This window comes from Dendrobates tinctorius, unplaced genomic scaffold (assembly GCF_039654945.1).
Source record: "Dendrobates tinctorius isolate UK_male_01 unplaced genomic scaffold, ASM3965494v1 ptg000082l, whole genome shotgun sequence".
NCBI classification, from domain to species: Eukaryota; Metazoa; Chordata; class Amphibia; order Anura; family Dendrobatidae; genus Dendrobates; species Dendrobates tinctorius.
The window spans coordinates 24,298,753-24,318,441 of NW_027361750.1; the positions used below are offsets into that span (position 1 = coordinate 24,298,753).

Consider the following 19,689-nt stretch of genomic DNA (forward strand, 5'->3'; position numbering starts at 1 on the left):
TGGTTAAGAATGCTATTGTAAAGTATGTGTGAATGGTTCAAGGACCTGTGGTGAGGTCATAGCCATGTGACCTGGTGGGCATGGCTACAGACCATATAAGGTGGCCAGGGTAGGTCACAAGAGATGAATGCTGGGACCTGGTTGGTCCGTTTTGGAAGGCCCCCGTCTGGGAGAAATGGGGGCTGTCTTCTTGACAGCAAGGAACGCTGTGTTGAATGGCTGCACGTGCCTGATGATTCTCTGGAGGGAATGGACGTCTGCAGCATGGTGAAGGAATCATGAGGAGACCCTGACGTGGGTGAGATAACTGAGGCTGAAGAGCCTGTGTATGCATAACCTGTGTGACCACAGGAATTACAGAGCTGAACTCTGTCATGGATGCTTTGCTGATTAAGTGAACTTTATGTTGCTGCTGTGGGTTTATGATGCAAAATAAACTGCATGGACCATGATTGTTTATGGAAAACCCGTGCCGGATCTGGTTTTGTGGCAGTTAAGCGAGTATCCCCTACTTAAATGACAGCGCTACCTTACAATATGTATATATATATATATATATATATATATATATACACACAGTACAGACCAAAAGTATGGACACACCTTCTCATTTAAAGAGTTTTCTTTATTTTCATGACGATGAAAATTGTAGATTCACTCTGAAGGCATCAAGCTATGACTTAACACATGTGGAATTATATAATTAACAAAAAAGTGTGAAACAACTGAAAATATGTCTTATATTCTAAGTTCTTCAAAGCAGCCACCTTTTGCTTTGATTACTGCTTTGCACACTCTTGGCATTCTCTTGATGAGCTTCAAGAGGTAGTCACCGGAAATGGTCTTCCAACAGTCTTGAAGGAGTACCCAGAGATGCTTAGCACTTGTTGGCCCTTTTGCCTTCACTCTGCGGTCCAGCTCACCCCAAACCATCTCGACTGGGTTCAGGTCTGGTGACTGTGGAGGCCAGGTCATCTGGCGTAGCACCCTATCACTCTCCTTCTTGGTCAAATAGCCCTTACACAGCCTGGAGGTGTGTTTGGGGTCATTGTCCTGTTGAAACATAAATGATGGTCCAACTAAACGCAAACCGGATGGAATAGCATGCCGCTGCAAGATGCTGTGGTAGCCATGCTGGTTTAGTATGCCTTCAATTTTGAATAAATCCCCAAGAGTGTCACCAGCAACGCACCCCCACATCATCACACCTCCTCCTCCATGCTTCATGGTGGGAACCAGGCATGTAGAGTCCATTCGTTCACCTTTTCTGCGTCGCACAAAGACACGGTCGTTGGAACCAAAGATCTCAAATTTGGACTCATCAGACCAAAGCACAGATTTCCACTGGTCTAATGTCCATTCCTTGTGTCCTTTAGCCCAAACAAGTCTCTTCTGCTTGTTGCCTGTCCTTAGCAGTGGTTTCCTAGCAGCTATTTTACCATGAAGGCCTACTGCACAAAGTCTCCTCTTAACAGTTGTTGTAGAGATGTGTCTGCTGCTAGAACTCTGTGTGGCATTGACCTGGTCTCTAATCTGAGCTGCTATTAACCTGCGATTTCTGAAGCTGGTGACTCGGATGAACTTATCCTCCGCAGCAGAGGTGACTCTTGGTCTTCTTTTCCTGGGGCGGTCCTCATGTGAGCCAGTTTCTTTGTAGAGCTGGATGGTTTTTGCCACTGCACTTGTGGACACTTTCAAAGTTTTCCCAATTTTTCGGACTGACCTTCATTTCTTAAAGTAATGATGGCCACTCGTTACTTTCTTTACTTAGCTGCTTTTTTCTTGCCATTGTTATGGAAATATATATGTATTTCATATATATCTCACTTGCCTGCTATAGGCTATATACTCATGTACTCTTATATAGGCTATATACTGCTATATACTCATATATACTGCACACAGATACATATTCACAGTATGAACCTTGTAACTAGTTGGTGGAAATGACCTACTGCCCCCCCATGAGAGAGTCTGGGGAGCAGATGGTATCTTATGATAGCATTGTCTTGTGATATTTGTCCCAGACATAGAAAGAGGAAGTTTAGGCCAGATGTGTCAGCCGATATCAGAACATTACTGACATTGTAAGACAAAGAGCAGTATATCATCTGATGCTTAAGTCACCTTAGGTCGACGCCCATATATGTTTATGCATTAAAACTGACCAATTAGCTAAGAAGTAAAGCCTTTATGTTAATGAGTAACCACTCCTTTCTGTACAACTGATAAAACCAAGTATATTCAATAAACTTCCAGAGTTTTGCTGGGAGGTATTGCTGCCAACCAAGTCTGGCGTCTTTCTTTCCTTGAGCACTCAATAAGACTCTGTCTAATTAGGACAGGCCACAGTATGCACAGGGGTAAATCTACCTAAATCAAAAGTAAATCCATCCACATCAAGTGGCGCCCAGCGAGGCCGTGGACGAAAACGCACGGGGATCCTGCAGACCGGAGAGGACAGAGGTGCCGGCCAAGGTCTTGGCTCATGGGAACGGAGATTTGCGCAACTCCATAAGTAAGGTAAGAAAATCTAGTTATCTTACCTGAATGTTCCCTGTGCCCAGTCCGAGTCAGCAACTCTAGCCGGTCAGTGTGGTCACCAAACCCAGGTAGTGTTGAAAAGTCCACGAGGAAATCCAAACCCTGGGATAAGCTAAGTGTCTACTGTGGTCCTGAGTGTCTAAGATCCGGGTGGGAGAGTTGGTGGGAAATTGTGACAGATTTGTGTTTATGGTTGATGGTAGACCGATAACGGGGGAGTTTGACCCACTCAGATAGGTCCTCACAAATACACCTGGACACAGGGGGAGGACAGGTGAAGCCTTGCCCAGGGACAGGTGGTGGGGGCCTTACGGAGATATTACAAGGCAAATCTCACATCAAGCTATCACAACAAACACCCATGCACAGGAAGGGACAACAGCGCCCACGCTAGGCCACGCGGTGGTGTTAGCTTAGGGGAGATATTGCGAGCCAAACCACTTGACAGGTTGCCACCAACACACCTGGTCACAGGGAAGGACAGGAGAAGCCGGCCCAGGCATCAGGTGGTGGCAACATAGTGGGAGTTATCACATTACTGATACTGACGAGCCAGTCAGGACGTCCGGTACAGCGTGCTAACATTCCCGGGTCACCAGCGCAGTGCACCCAGTGTGGTTGGCAGTTATCGGTTACCAGCAGCTGTTTCACATACGCGTCACAAGACAAGGGCTTTCGATCTCTCTCTCCCTGGACGTCTATATGTGAATTCATTGCAGGTTTCCGCAAAGATCTGAAGCAGAAAGAGTTTTGCCTTTTTTGTTGTAAACTTCCTCTTTTGCCTGCAGGGTGTGCCCCTGATATATACATATTTTCATATTGTTACATTTTTGTTTTACACTCTGCTGTTTGCATAATTTTATCTTGCATTTTTTTTGGTAGTGGTCTTTGCCTGCAGGGTTAGAAGTTTTGGGAAAGCTGAGTGTGTATAGCTCTGAGTCTGTGGGCACTTCACCCCCCCCTCCCATTACATTGTTCTCAGATTTTGCAGAGACGCAGGCATAAAAAGAGGAAGTTGAGTGCCTGCATTCTGAATTAAAACTTTTTTTTTTTTTTTGGTTGGAGGCTGTATTAATTTTTAGATTTTTATTTTTGCAGCGTTTTACCAAGGTTTCCCAAATTTTGTGTTCTTTCTTTCCTTTTTCCCTCCATTTTTCTATATGTTTGGTTTTTGGTTTTTCTAAGTGGATTCTTTTTTCAAAGTTTATATACGTTTTGATCTTATCAACTTTTTGGTTTATTATCCTTTTAAAATCTTTTAAAAATTTTTCCTTTTTTCCTTTTTTATCTCTTTTAATTTTTCTTCCGAGTTTTTCTTCCACGTTTTTTGTGACATATTTTATCAGTTTTTTAAGTTTTAGTTTTCACTTCTTTCTTTCAGTTTTTTGTTATAAAGAGAATTTTTACCTGCGTTGGGTTATTCACTAAATATTCTTGTTTTGTTCCCTTTTAAGCAGGTTAAAAGGGGTTGCAAGGTGTTTAAAGGTTTAATCACTCACTTTTTTGAAGTTTTTGGAACAGACACAGTAGGTGTTATTCAGAAAGTTAAGCATGTCATTTTCTACGGGCAGCTCTGTATGCTGCAGCATGGTATGATGTACTGAAAGGAAAAAGGGAAGCAGCTAGTAATTGCCGTCTGCATTTCATAAAGTGACAGAGGATTTTAACAGCGCAGAAGGTGATAGCAGATAGTGTGAACAAGACAGGATTGTTTTTTTTGTTTTCATACTAATCTGTGCCGTCTGAGAAGGACCACAGGTCTAAGAATGCCTTCCGTGACGGAAGGGGGGGGAAGCAGTCCGCCCCCCATCTCCTCTCTCCTCACTCTTCCCTCCTCCCATCTCCCTCTATCTCTGCTATTCTCACAATGCAAAATCTCCTCCCCTCTCTCATCTGTCTCTCCTCCTATCCCTCCTCCTCCCCCTCCTTTTCTCTCTCTCCTATCTCTCCTCCCTTTCCATCTTCATCACCAACGCCCACCTCTCATCCCTCTCATCCACCGCACCCGTCTCCTCTTCCCTCCTCGTCTTTACCATCTCCTCCCTTTTTGTCTCCTCCCCACTCTCCTCCCATCTCTCTCCTCCACCCTTCCCTCTCTTTCTTTTTCTCACCCACCTCTCAGTTCATCGTCACCCGCTGGCCCAGTGCCAGATCCAGACAATGAAGTGTCCCTAGTTCCACAGGGGACTCTCTCTAAAGAGACAGTTATGACATCGGGAGAAGAAAGTGAATCACTCCCCACACATGACAACACAGGTGCCCTCCCGATACAACAGATAGCAGAAGGGAGGTGTGGGCCATCAGACACTGCACTTGCTGAGACTGGAGATCCTATGTGCCAAACCGAGCTGCAGTCTCAGAAGGGGGGAGTGCTATACACACACAGAAAGACAATCACACAGTGGCACAGTTCCTACTCTGATGAACATGAAGAGATTATGCTGCATAGTAGGCAGGGGCAGATAGAGCCAGAACTCTTACACTATGTGCCCTTCATCCCTAGTCAGGTGTTCAGTATTCTAAAAAACCTGCCAGACGCAGATATGGACCCCATGCCATTTTACCGAAAAATGCAGCAGAGCCAGCAGACATATGCTGCAACCTGGAGTGATCTCTGGTCCATAATGGAGATTAAAGCAGGTGAAACATTCTGGCCAATCATGAAGGAACACTTCAAGCTTCCATCAGAATTAGATGTGCATTCCTGGGAATCAGGATAAAAGCTAATTGAACAGCTTAGAGAGTGGGCCAACGCCAGACAAGCACTCAGCCTGCATAACATGAGACAAGCCGAGACAGAGTCTCTAGACAGGTTTCATGGCAGAGTGAGGCAAGTATTCCAAATTTTAGGCTTCACTATTCATGATCAGATACACGGCCAGATGTTGGCACAGGCCTTTGTGCATGGACTAAGAGAACCAATCAAGAAACTACTGATAGTGGCCAGACCTGAGTACAGGACAATAGCAGTAGATGTCCTGCTTACAGTAGCCAGAAGAATTGAGTCCCTCCCAGGAGTACAGAGGACAGGCCCTCTCGTGATGGCCACTGACGTGGAGGAGCAACCACCCTGCAGAGACAGAAGACCTGTCAGGTGTTTCAACTGTGGCAACCTTGGCCATTTTCGGAACCGGTGCACAGCACCCCGGCAACCCAGGTCATCACGCAGAGGAGTAGGCCAAGAAAGAAACACAGAAGACAATGAAGAACCCTGGCCATAAGACAGAGGCAAACCTGGTCCGCCAGACGTCACGCCCCTGACATGTGAACCCCATCAGCGGACCTAATACCTCAAATCACGGGGGGCTGTCATATCTTTCCTTGTGGACACTGGTGCAGTCTGAAGTGAAAATCCCTGACCCCACCAGTCTATCAGAGCACTCTGTGTCTTGTATGGGGCCTGAAGGTCAAGACAGATGTTCCCCAGCTTGTAAGCCCCTGAGCATGTGGACACAGCCAGGACGCTCCATCCTGTTCCAGTTTATGATGGAGACCTGCCCACCCCACCTGATGAGCGCAGACCTACTGCAGGATCTGAAGGTGACCAAAGTTTCCCATGAAGATGTGACCTTGACCTCTTCTCCACCTCAGACCCAAGAAGAATCAATCATGCTGGTGGCCCTACAAGAGCCTCGCTCGAACAACCGGTGCAAGCCTACCCAAGGAGGTGCTGGACATAGCACCCAGAAGCCTATGGCCCAAGGGAGACTTCAAGTTGTGCCAGTGCGGGTGTCACTCAAGTCTACAACCCCAGACGCTCCGAAGGCCCAGCATCCGCAGCTCATCACCCAGAGCTAAACTGCCTCTGACCAACTGGAGATCTAAGTGGAACTGCTGTTCAAGAAACGGCCTAAGAACTTTGGCATGGGCCAGGAAAACTCTCATCCCAGAGGAACCACACCCGCTTCGTGAAATGGCTGCACCGCTTCCGGCTCCAGCGCCAGAGGATCATCTTGGACAAGATTCTGAAGGTGCTCCCCGAAGTTAATCCAGGCCCTGGACCAGAAGACAGCCACTCAGCTCCTCAAATTGGTTAGCAAGACGCTGACCTGGAATCAAGCTGGGTTAAAGGAACTGCTGCTGGCTGGTAAAGAAGATGCCCCAGCAAAAAGATCCCCTGTGAGAGCAAGAAAGCTCAGCTGAACGTCACCTCTGACGAAAAATAAGGACCCCAGCAAACGGTTTGGTTTCCTGCCAGCCCTGTGCCAGAAGATGGGAGTCACTCACGGCACTGTGAAGAGCAAGGCCAGATTGAGCCGCCTCACCCACGGGAATCATCATGCGGTCCCAGCTTCTCTCGATCAAGAGGAAGACTGTGAAAGGAGAACCAGATCAGATTGAATGGTGCATAACCTGAGGACTGTGAGCGAAGCAACCGTGTTTGAAACCCCAGTTGTGCCAGATCTGCACACTCTGCTGACAAACGTGCCAGCCACAGCAACGGTGCTCACGGCAATGGATCTGCCCGAAGCTTCCCTCAATGTTCCCCCTCACCTGGACGACTAGTTCCTGAAAACGCACAAGGGGGGTGCGGAACAAATGGACAGTGAGGCCCAAGAGGGCCCGGAACAGCCTTTCAAAACTCGCCAGAGCATTGCCCTCCGTCCCCACCAACTGGATTGCGGAGCATGCAGAAGTCATCGACACCGCTACCCGCAAAGCGTTTTCCATGCCTCCTCTACACTGCCTGATGGAGCAGCAACGTAAGTTCTGCAAAAACAGAGTCCAGTGGTGTCAAAAGAAAGTTCCTGAAGACACCGTATCGCCCACTAGACGAAACACTTGACAGATGACCGGGGGACCGCGGAGGAGAAGATGGCTCCCTCAACAACTCCGAAGATGCAGGCCCTCCTTGGTCTAGTCTCGTACTGCAGAACTTGGATCCCTGGTGCTCCAGGCTTAATGCAGCCTCTGTACAATTGCATCAACGCATTGAAGCCTTCATCTCGCACAGGAAACTGAAAGACTTCATAGTCTCTGCGCCAACTCTAGGCCTCACTGAGTACGAGAAGCCATCCCGTCCTGACCAAAACGGAAAAAGAAGGACCAAGATGGAGAAGGTCATGCTACTGGCCAGGCTTAAAACAGACCCACGGAGGAAAACCAGAGGCCTCTAGACTACCTCTCAGCCGGCCTGGATCCAGTTGCAAGGGGGGGGCCCTCCTGCATGAAAACAATACCCGCAGCACGGCTGCTCTCCACCACTCTTCAGTGCTCTCAGCCGTTACCTGTCTCTACTCCCACTCCCGAGGGGGGATACAGATACGGACCCTCAGATGAAAAATCTGCAAGATACCATACATGGCTCCAGTCTTGCAAATGATGAAAGTTCCACACGGGATGTGCAGCGACCAGCAATCAAGACATTCTATGGTCCAGAAGGTTGTCAGCCCAAGAGCCCAAGAAGCGGAGCTGATAGAGCTGACGAAAGACCTGCCAGATTGCGAAGAACAAAAACTTCCAGGTACTCGCATGACATGGCACCTGACTTCGGACCCATCTGGGCTGCAAGAAACTTCATCACAGCAAGCGGATCGACCGTGAAGCACCATGGAGCCATCAAAGACCTGCTGGACGCTCTTCAACTACTAAAAGTGGTGGCAGTGTTGAAGGTCAAGGCACGCGGAAAACTGAACACAGTAGAGACACGGGGTATCAGCATGGCAGACGTGGCAGCCAAAAAACCAGCCAGAGGAAGACAATATGGAAAATGGGAGAGGTCGTAGAGCCGGACGGCTACTACATGACGACTGAAGACGAGAAAACCTGGCAAACAGAAGTCAATGGGAAAACCGTTGAAGATGTCATCTCTGAATTGGACGAAGTGCTGCCTCCTCCTCCACCAGCCAACAAGCTGAATCACTTCCAGGACGAAGACTCTGACGTGGATATGAATTCTGAGGCAGAAGAATGGTGCCTACCTTTCCAGAAAGGACGTATTTGATGGAGAACATTCCAGAAGATTGTCCTCCACCACCCTCTCGTGGGGAAGCTTCTTCTCCAGCACAGTCCTACGGTCAGCAGTCCACGGCAACACTTACCCCGTCCCCCCGAGAGGAGCTGCATGAGTCCGAAGGCATCCCAAGGCTACAACAGTTTGACCTTCCCCCTCATCCCCGGAGAATACCGGCTGGACCTGTACCAATGCAAAGAGTCCCAAGTCCTCCTCTGACACAGTCTAACCCGAGTCTTCATACAGAGGGAGGCGCGGACAGAGACGAAACCTCAGCTAAAATCCCACCATCAGCTCAGAGAATGTCAATTACCACAACCCAGTCACTAAACCTGACAAAATGACTTCCTGAAACCTGTACAAGAAGTAACAGGATCAGACTCGGAAGGAGGAGAAGGAAAGCTGGATGCTGAAGGCCAAAAGCTCTGGGCTCCAAGAAACCGTCTACCTCAAACCGTCTACCTCAAGACAGACCGAGTCTATCTCAAAGTGTGTACCCTACGGTGGTTCAATGGGCACATGGCCCCCACACAGAATTGAAGACACAGATGAATGACCTGATTGGACTCAACTCACACCTAAACAGCGAAGATTCCCAGCAGCTGTTCGGCTACCGACAAATTTAACATCGGACAAGAGGGAAAAGTTCCCCCACATCATCTGGCCTGAAGACTTCCCAGTAAGGAACCAGTTGGCGAAGACTACTGCAAAGAAGCTACTCTCAAAAATAGTGTGCGGATATGGGGTTTCCAGAAGCAATAGCAAGTGATCAGGGACCCGCATACACAGCAAACCTTCCACAAGGGATCTGATCAGCAGTAGGGTCAGACATAGGCCTACACACTTCTCACCATCCCACACCATAGACTAGGTGGGACACTTAAGAGCAGCATGCTAAAAAATTTGCCCAAGAGACAGACAAACCCTGGCATTAGACACTCCCGTAGGTTCAGAGAAAGCTGTCACCAATATGAAACTTTATTTGGGTAAAAAAACCCGTTTAGGGGTATTCTTTACTTAGCAGTTGACTGTGCAATATGATACTTTGTCTGCATGTGTAATTGAATTTACCAAGATTCTTGCTAATGTCCAGTCTCGAGTTTTCTCCTTCATTGCCAGGTCTAGATTCGGTGCCTGATATGCACGCCCTGAAGTCAGGAGACTGCTGAGTGTTGGTAAAAAAGGGTCCGTAAAGAGAAGCACTCGATCCCAGATCCGATGGCCCTTCTCCAAGTGCTGACGCCACCGACCTGGAGGGAAAACCCCGCCTGGATCCACGCATCGCATTGCAGGAAAAGGCCTTCATACCAGAAGATACACCTGAGCTGGAATGATGCTGTGGATGACCTCCCTGACTGAATAAATTACCTACCTGAAAGAGAATACACATGCACTGACTGCATAGACTGCTAACTAAGAGACTTTGATTACATTGCACCACACCCCCTTTAGGGACAGATCTCCTGACCGCCCATTTGCGAAAGTCTGTACAGAGGAGGATGTATGCACTAGGCATATGTCAGTCCACTGGCAGTATAAAAGAGTTGCAGCGCTTTGGGCCAGGAGCAGGGTTTTAGGGCAAGTGATATCTAAGGGGGGATTGTTATGGAAATATATATGTATTTCATATAGATCTCACTTGCCTGCTATAGGCTATATACGCATGTACTCTTATATAGGCTATATACTGCTATATACTCATATATACTGCACACAGATACATATTCACAGTTTGAACCTTGTAACTAGTTGGTGGAAATGACCTACTGCCCCCCCATGAGAGAGTCTGGGGAGCAGATGGTATCTTATGATAGCATTGTCTTGTGATATTTGTCCCAGACATAGAAAGAGGAAGTTTAGGCCAGATGTGCCAGCCGATATCAGAACATTGCTGACATTGTAAGACAAAGAGCAGTATATCATCTGATGCTTAAGTCACCTTAGGTCGACGCCCATATATGTTTATGCATTAAAACTGACCAATTAGCTAAGAAGTAAAGCCTTTATGTTAATGAGTAACCACTCCTTTTTGTACAACTGATAAAACCAAGTATATTCAATAAACTTCCAGAGTTTTGCTGGGAGGTATTGCTGCCAACCAAGTCTGGCGTCTTTCTTTCCTTGAGCGCTCAATAAGACTCTGTCTAATTAGGACAGGCCACAGTATGCACAGGGGTAAATCTACCTAAATCAAAAGTAAATCCATCCACATCACCATAATACAAATTCTAACAGTCTATTCAGTAGGAGTATCAGCTGTGTATCCACCAGACTTCTGCACAACACAACTGATGGTCCCAACCCCATTTATAACGCAAGAAATCCCACTTATTAAACCTGACAGGGCACTCCTGTGAAGTGAAAACCATTTCCGGTGACTACCTCTTGAAGCTCATCAAGAGAATGCCAAGAGTGTGCAAAGCAGTAATCAAAGCAAAAGGTGGCTACTTTGAAGAACCTAGAATATAAGACATATTTTCAGTTGTTTCAAACTTTTTTGTTAATTATATAATTCCAAGTGTGTTAATTCATAGTTTTGATGCCTTCAGAGTGAATCTACAATTTTCATAGTCATGAAAATAAAGAAAACTCTTTGAATGAGAAGGTGTGTCCAAACTTTTGGTCTGTACTGTATATACATACATATATATATAAAAAAAAACTTCCTTCTCACTGCTCCAATGGGGGTGGTCTTTTGGTTCTTTCTCATTCTCGGGTCGTTTACCAGAGGCCTGGGAGTTTGAGGGTTCTGCTCAGGATCTTAGTTGTTCCCAGCATTGCACTTTTCTGGACAGAGAGCTCAGATGTTGCTCCTGGGATCTGTTGTAGCCATTTTCCCAAGTTTGGGGTCACTGCTCCAAGTGCTCCTATCACCACTGGAATCACTGTTGCCTTCACCTTCCACATCTTCTCCAGTTCTCCTTTGAGGCCCTGGTATTTCTCCAGCTTCTCATATTCCTTCTTTCTGATGTTGCTGTCACTTGGCACTGCCACATCTACTATATAATCGTTTAATTCTGTCTGTTTGTAACGGAAATTCCGCGTCGCTGATTGGTCGAGCCCGGCCTATCGGCCGCGACCAATCAGCGACAGGCACAGTCTGGCCGCGAGTTGGCGCAGAATTCGAACAACACACGCCTCCGTCGGGAGATATGCGGCGCTAGCCGATGATCTCCCGACGGTTGCCGCGGGTCATCTCCTGCCACACGGATTTGCCGCAATGAGCGATATTGGCGCGGAATTTAAAGGGGATCTGTCACCCCATTTTTGGCCTATCAGCTGCAGCCACCGCCATTCTGTAATGATGTAGATAAGCCCCTGATGAAACCTGAAAGATAAGAAAAAATAGTTAGATTATACTCACCCTGGCGTTCGGTTTAATCCGATGGGTGTCGCCGTCCTGTCCGGCGCCTCCCATCTTCATACGATGACATCCTCCTCCTTGCTTCTCCCTCGACTCCTGCACATGCGTACTTTATTTGCCCTGTTGAGAGCAGAGCAGAGTACTGCAGTGCGCAGGACCTCTCTGACCTCTCCCGGTTAGTCAGAAGTTGCGGTCACAAGATGGCAGCACAGGACCAAAGCGATGCTGGGAGGTGCTGAAGACTGCGGCAGATGACTATAACACTAAGTGCAGGGACCCTACGTCAGTAGCACCAATTCAACGCTGCATTTAAAAAAAAAAACACTGGAGTGGTGCTTTAATATGTAGTCATATATAAATGGCTCAACAAAAATGACAGCCATACCCATTAAAAGACCACGGAACAATGACACTAGCCAAAAAAAAATGTTTTATCTCTGGAAGTGACAAGGTTTCTTTACTGTAAAAGCTGTGGGAATGTCAAGCTTCCATAGTGCATCTTAGTAAAAATAAATTAATTTCTTAAAACCAATAAGATTTATACAGATGTATCCAGTCTGATCAATTGAATGTGTTTTATTTTAGGGCAGATTGGCCCATGTCCTATCGAAATTTATATCTTCCTTTGGATCAAAAGGGCAAATTAAAGATCCCTAGTCAGACAAAACTCACCAATATTGGCCGACCATCTGATGCCTATAGGAGCTCCTGTTGGATGGGAAAGTTTGAACTCCAATGCCCGATTCTTTTGTTACTGGTGGAAATAAGATATTGACAGAGATACCTGGCAGAGGCTTTCTCATCTCTTTTCACTGAAAACAAATCAATGCTTGACTGATCTGAGCGTTTACTTGCAAGGGGGAGCCGGTATTTATAGCAGTATGCCGGACGATCGCCAACGGCTATCTAAGATGTATGGGCACCTTAAGATTTACGGAATTATGTAATTATATCTAGCTGGTATCTTAATTTTTATTCCCCTCCTAGAAAAACATATCAAGGGACTGATTGGTCACTATAGACTACAGCTCTGTTTGTTGCCTGCATGACATGATTTGTTGCTACTGCAATAAATGCACACAACTATATGTTACCAAGTAATTCATCTTCTAGGAAAATATCCAGTCGTATGTTACCAGGTAACATTTCTGTAAGCCACAAAACCATTAGTCATTATAGGATGAGGATAATTTCTATCAGTGGTGACTTATGTAGCTAAGTTATGGCTATAATCCAAATGTAAATGATCTAAAGGCTTCAGAATCTAGACATCCAAATAGGTGCAACTATATGACTCCACACAAGACCAGATTTATATCTCTGGAGTCAGAAGGCACTGATTGTCTTTTACTTCTCTTATTTTGTAGACCACCCTATAAAGAGGTTGTCTGGGACCAGGATATCAATGACCTACCCTTACAGCAGGATCCTACCTACCCATAAATACAGGCTTTATAAGAGAGGTATTCACACTAGACACATAGGGTCCCAGCAGCTTGAGACCACCTTGTCGTTGGTTCCTGGGCATGCATGAATTGGCCAAATTATGTGCTGTCTCAATTTTTTCTTATTATCCAGAGCAGTATTGCTATTCATATTTCATATACTCCATGTTTACATGCTTTGGCACGACAGAGGGAAACTTTATTTGTATATTGTATATGGAGGTGGCTGCTCCTAGTATGCACCTGTTCACATTAGCCTGGAAGCGCCAGTCATTCTTTTATCATTTGGATGACAAACCCTTACAGGTCATCAATATCAGATGAGTAGAGTTCTGATACTCACCACCCCCACTGCTCAGAACATGAGTGGGGGCTGTCAGAATTTCACAGATCTGTACATTGTGTAGTGGCTAATCTCATGTACTGCAGCTCAGCTCCTGTTGAAATGAATGTGATCTAAGTTGCAGTATCCAAAAATGGCCACTGCAGTGTACAGAGCTGTGGTGTTCTAGGTCTATTCACTGTGAACTTCTACCAGCCATGGCTCCATGTATCAGCTAACTAGAGGAGCCTAGTGTCGAATGATTGCTGATCCTAGAAGACCAGCACACCATTACCGTATTTTAAAAGAATTGTGTGCTTGAGAAAGGGACTCGTAGTCCAGACTTTTAGAGGTCTTGTTGTAGTGTTAATTTGTTTTGATCCGGCAAGGAGTCAAAAACACATGTGGTCCAGCGTTTCCACCGTGAGGGGTCTTTGTCAAGGACATCAGTTGTGGATGCAGGTGGGCAAAATCTAGTAGAGCAATAACATAAATGTTAAGATCTCTTTCATGTTGAGGACCTCTGAGGAGCAGCAGAAGCAGGGAATGAGGAAATGCGGCAGCAGGGTGTAAGCTGTGGGCTTTTAAAATTTCGTTTACTCCTCTAAAATTAAGTGAAAAATTGCAATGCATCTGTCACATCATGTTGTTGTCCCTCCCTGAGGAAAAAATATTATCTGAGTATAGACAGAAGTTAAGGTCTTCAGAATAATTATGACCAGATCTCACATATGCCAGATTGTCAGGACACTGGAAAAGTAATACTTAAGTTTGATTGCTTATCCATATTTATTAGATTTAGCACTGGATACAATGTTGGTTTTATGACTACCTTGGACCTGATGTTATTGCAATTGTGTAGTGAGAGGATTTTAGCTGCTGATTCAGTTTCAAGACAATATGCTCAATACTGTTTTTCTCAATGCATTGATGGCGTCTCTTTTTTATCATAAGGAATACAAATACCCTTCATTTTTTACGGAAAATCGAAGCCTTGCCTTCCAGTATTGTGTCGCTTCCTTTCACATTCCCATGATACAGAGAATCAGGAAAGACTACAAACAAATCTCGTAGTTACCGTACATTGATTTCAAGTGAACGGCAAATTGGAATTCTCCTCTCTAAATGAGAAGAAAATAGAATGTATTTTATCACTTTAGTAGGTGAATTTTAAATACAGCTTTTTACAGCTTTTAAAAAGCTTGTTATCATCACTCACTGTGGGGCTTTATACCTTCTTTGGCCATTTTTAAGAACAATTCCCCCCAAGAAATACAAGCTAATTCAGAGAGTCCATTTGTGACTGTAGTCTATTCCCCCATGCAGTAATGGAACTAAACAGGGCTCCCCAGATTGGGAAGCGTGTCCAGCCAAAGTAGATAGGTTTTACTTTGCTGACTGGCATCATGGTCTTCCATTTTGGAGCTCAATAAATATTTTTTTACAAGATGAACATTTAAATAAATGGGTAACCATGTGATTCATGGCCAGAGTAAGGCCACCAGAATAGGAGCCACGCTTTGCAATGATTCTCTGAGTATACATGCCACATCTCTATCAGAACCTACTCCTGTGACACCTACTTCTTCCGCTGTACTCATTCTGCAGGCGACGCTGGTGATCGAAGAGTCATTGGTACCAAAAGTCATCAGCTCCCTGCTCTAGTAAATTTTAGAGCACCACACCCTACTAAGGCTTCCATCTTACTGCTGGAAGCTTCCAGACATCATCTTGTTCTTCTCTGGTTCAGACATGTCTGTTACTTCCATGTTGTTTCACTGTTCCTTGCTTTGACCTCTGCTTATACTTTCTGACTATCCTGGTTTTGTCCTTTAAACAACTTTGCGGCTTTGACTCTGCTTGGCGAACATTCCTGCCTCTGATTTGCACCTCCAGATGACAGCCCTTCCATACGTAGCAGTCCACTGGATCCCTTTGTAAGTCCAGATCCCTGTATAGGGGTTTGTTGGGCTTTCTCTGGAATCTGCCAGTCGGAGTGGCTAGTGCAAAGCCTGTCTGAGGTATCCTTTTTGAACCTATCAACTTAGACAGATGTTATAATATAATTAAAATGCATTTATAAACAGTCATTCACTAAAGCTGCCGATTACAGAAAGCATACTACCTACCTTGTTTTTTGTTTTGAGTCTGTCCAGCCTTCGTTCCTATATAGTTTCCTAGTATAGGGCTAATTAAACTCAAAATATATGTCCACTTGTATTTATTCCTTTTTTATGCATACTTATATAGCACCAACATATTTAACAACAGCACAAGAAAAAAACTCGATACTTACTTCCCAGATAGGCGCTCTGTCTACAATCTCAGCTCTGTGTCCTATGCCGGTAAACCTGACACAAAAAGCATGCTACAGTACTGCGGTAGCTAATTAGCATCTGCTGATGGGCTGCAGCCTTCACGGTTTGGACTGAGAAGTAGGAACACAGCTCATTGTTATTGTCAGGTATCTAGCGGGGGACACATGGCTCAGATCAGAAGAATAGAGCCTATAGTTACTGGGAGGTAAGTATAGTGTTTTATTACTTCATGTTGGTTATTAATAGGGAGTTGTCCAGAAGAGGAAAGCCTTTAGATGTATTTTTGGGGTTGTGACGATCTGAGGTTGTGGGATGTCACAATGCAATGTCCTCAGTCCACAAGATCCCATCCTTGGACCGATAGTTCCACTGCCTTCGTACCAGGAGATTCCCACTGTCTTCCTACTTTTGGTTGGCTCACAGCTTTTGTATCCCCGACAATATAGTCTGTAGTGACGGTCCATGCTCCTCCAGACGACGGATATCACGACCGTGGTACATGTACCCAGCTTCAGCCGACAACAACATATAGTACAGTCCTGACCGGGGTTCTCCAAACATCTTTGTGGGTTCAGTGATAGGCAGAGGAGCAGACCTGTATTCCAACAGATGCTGCTGTGGTTCCTTATGCTGCTCCTGAAGAGCCCCCCTACATAGGAAACCAGAGACTTTATACACACAGCTCTCATTCAGGACATTCCTCCATAGGATTAGGGGAAGTGGGGGTAGCTGATCTTTTAATGTTCAATTTATGTTCAACTGACCTCCATATTCGTCCTAAGTTGTAAACTCCAGTGGGCTGATGTGATGTAGTATGTACTCAGCAGGCATTTACAAATTAACATGCAACAAGAGTCAACGTCCAGTCTTATATGAAGCAATGGCTCAATTAATGCCTCTGAGACACTGAGAATCTAACAACAGTAATGGAATGATTGCTTTACCTAATTGCCAATCTTGTGTCTGGCCTTACGTATACATAAGATCCAGCCTTCACATATTTATCTGCTTACTGTCACTGAATGGAAACATTGATTCCTGAGGCTGAACTGACGAGCAGGCAAATCTCTAATAAAACACAGCAAGCAAATCTCTAATAAAATAAATACAACAATAAAATTGACGTAACCGATGCTCTATGCTGAAAAAAGTCTGCGTCCCTTAGAGCCTTGGATTGGTCCAATATTTTGTAGAACAAGGCTAGCTCCTCACAGGGGTGTTTGAGAAACTATACGGAAAGTCTTAGAAAGACCCAACAATTTATACTGATTGCTAATTAAAAAGACTCCCTACATTGGGAATTTTGTTTGATTATTCTCTAAAACATTTCAACAATAGAAAGTAAACCGAGCACATACCAAACCCCTACCGCACTACATACATATGATGATATATTTCTTCACACTAGATATAATGTCCAGAGTTCCTCCCATGACTCATCTCTCCATAGAACATTAGCTATTCAAGATTTTGTGTAAAATGAACACAAATTCATACAGTTACATGTAATCAATAGTCCTTCAGTATGTTCTTATTGCTGATACGGTTGGCTATACATTCAAAATTGCTGAAGATATGAAGGGGACAGTATGTGGGTAACTAGTGACACATTGTCAGATTGTTACTGCCGGGTCATGTGATAGCGTTAGGCTTCCTCTGATGATCACTTGCTCCGGCTGTAGTTATTACATTACTTAGTTTTACAGATGATGTTAATTTGTCGTTTCCTAACAATGATTTATAAGGTCTAAAGGATGATGTATGAATGGCTCCACAAGTGTCAATTTCACAATGACAGAATTCAATCGCCCATGCATTATTTTCCAGTCAGTTCAACCATGTGACCTCGATGGTGCACTAAATTATTCATTTAATTAATTCATTACTATTATATTTCTACCAAAAACCTTGCCTGGTGTAATATGCTTGTGATCAGTGCTCTGTAAGGTGAGCTAATCATTATGTATGATGTTTCAATGAATACAACCCAAATTCTCTTCTACTGGGGTGAACGGTTTTCAGCAACTATGTGGCACATTGAGAAGAGGCTTCAGGGAATGTCAGCGTGGCGGCATATGGTGTTTATTGAACTGTATAATGAATTGGTGATGTAAACTGGATTCTTTCTAGGAAGAGACCCCAGAGATTTAGCATAAATACATTTACTCTCTAAACTGTCTGACAGATTTTTCCGCACATATGGAAGAAATTGCTCCGAGTCTCTACAGGACCTACATCTTAGAAGCACAGGATATGTATTATGGGGTTATATTTAACTAAATGATCTAAAACTCTCATCTATCTATATATCTAATATCTATCTATCTCTATCTATCTATCTGTCTCCATATCTATCTAATATCTATCTATCTATCTATCTGTCTCCATATCTATCTAATATCTATCTATCTATCTATCTATCCTTTGTATCATATGTAAAGTTCGGTTTGCTTTTTTTCTAATGCCAAGTCAGCTGTTTTATGATCAGAAGGATTGGAACCAATAAGAAACTAAGTACAACAAATAACGCATTTATTACCTATTTTGCTTCTGGAGGACTCATTTCCTGTGACATTGTGTACAATCCACCCTCCTTCTGAGCTGTTAAACTGCAAGGAACATCACAATTACATCACTTTCCAGCGATGTTTTAGGGCTTAGAAATTTTGAACATGTGATTTGTCTTTGACATAAGTGTCCTGATGGAGCAGCAGACACAGTGAAACGTGCGTCGAGGACATTATGATTCTACTCCCCTATGGCGTGAGGTAAGCGATGAAAGCTTTGTGACTGTATGTTACCTGCCTTATAAACTTTCCTCAGCACCAATTCAGCCTATATAAGATTATTTGTATTATTGTCTTATAACAGTGGAATTATTTTACTTCATTGTATTTATGTACTATATTATTGACCCTTTACATGCCATTGTTTATATGCATAGATAGCTCTTTGTTGCCATTGGTGTGTCTATATTGTGTAACCTGTTCTGGAGCACTTCTTAAGAATCACCGATTTATTTGAGATATGCTTTAGTCTTTCTGTTTTGCTACACATTGGCATTTATTAGCCAGTGCATGATCATTCATATGAATATTTTGCTATCCGTATTAATCCATATGGGCTGCACTTCTAACATACATTGGCTTAAATGAGTTCTTTTGCTATTAACAATAATACTGACATACCCCATTATACTGCTTTAAATCAGATCAGTTTACTGCAACTTCTAGTGTTGTGGGCACAATGTGCCTATATGTTCTGATCATGTTTTGATGTGGTTATCTATGAATAATACTTTGCAGTGTACTGATTAGGTTTTTGTATTTAACTCCTTCACCTCCAAGCCTGTTTTCACCTTCTTGACCAGGCCAAATGTTACAATTCTGACCAGTGTCACTTTATGTGGTAATAACTCTGGAACACTTTAACGGATACCACTGATTCTGAGAGTGATTTTTGTGACATATTGTACTTCGTGATAGTGGTAAACTTTCTCCGATATGACTTGTGTTTGGAAATTTGGCGAAACTTTAGAAAATTTCTTAATTTTTAATCTTTTAATTTTTATGCCCTTAAATCAGAATTATGTCACACAAAATAGTTAATAAATAAAATTTCCCACATGTCTACTTTACATCAGCACAATTTTTGAAACATAATTTTTTTTTGTTAGGAAGTTTGAAGGGTTAAAACTTGACCAGCAATTTCTCATTTTTACAAGAAAATTTACACAACCATTT

At 44.1% G+C, this 19,689-nt stretch overlaps 1 protein-coding gene across 1 annotated transcript in view; it reads right to left on the reverse strand.

The window, feature by feature from the left end:
- Window positions 1-19,689, reverse strand: part of XKR4 (XK related 4) — a 386,904-nt gene that overhangs the window by 76,690 nt on the left and 290,525 nt on the right. The window lies entirely within an intron of this gene.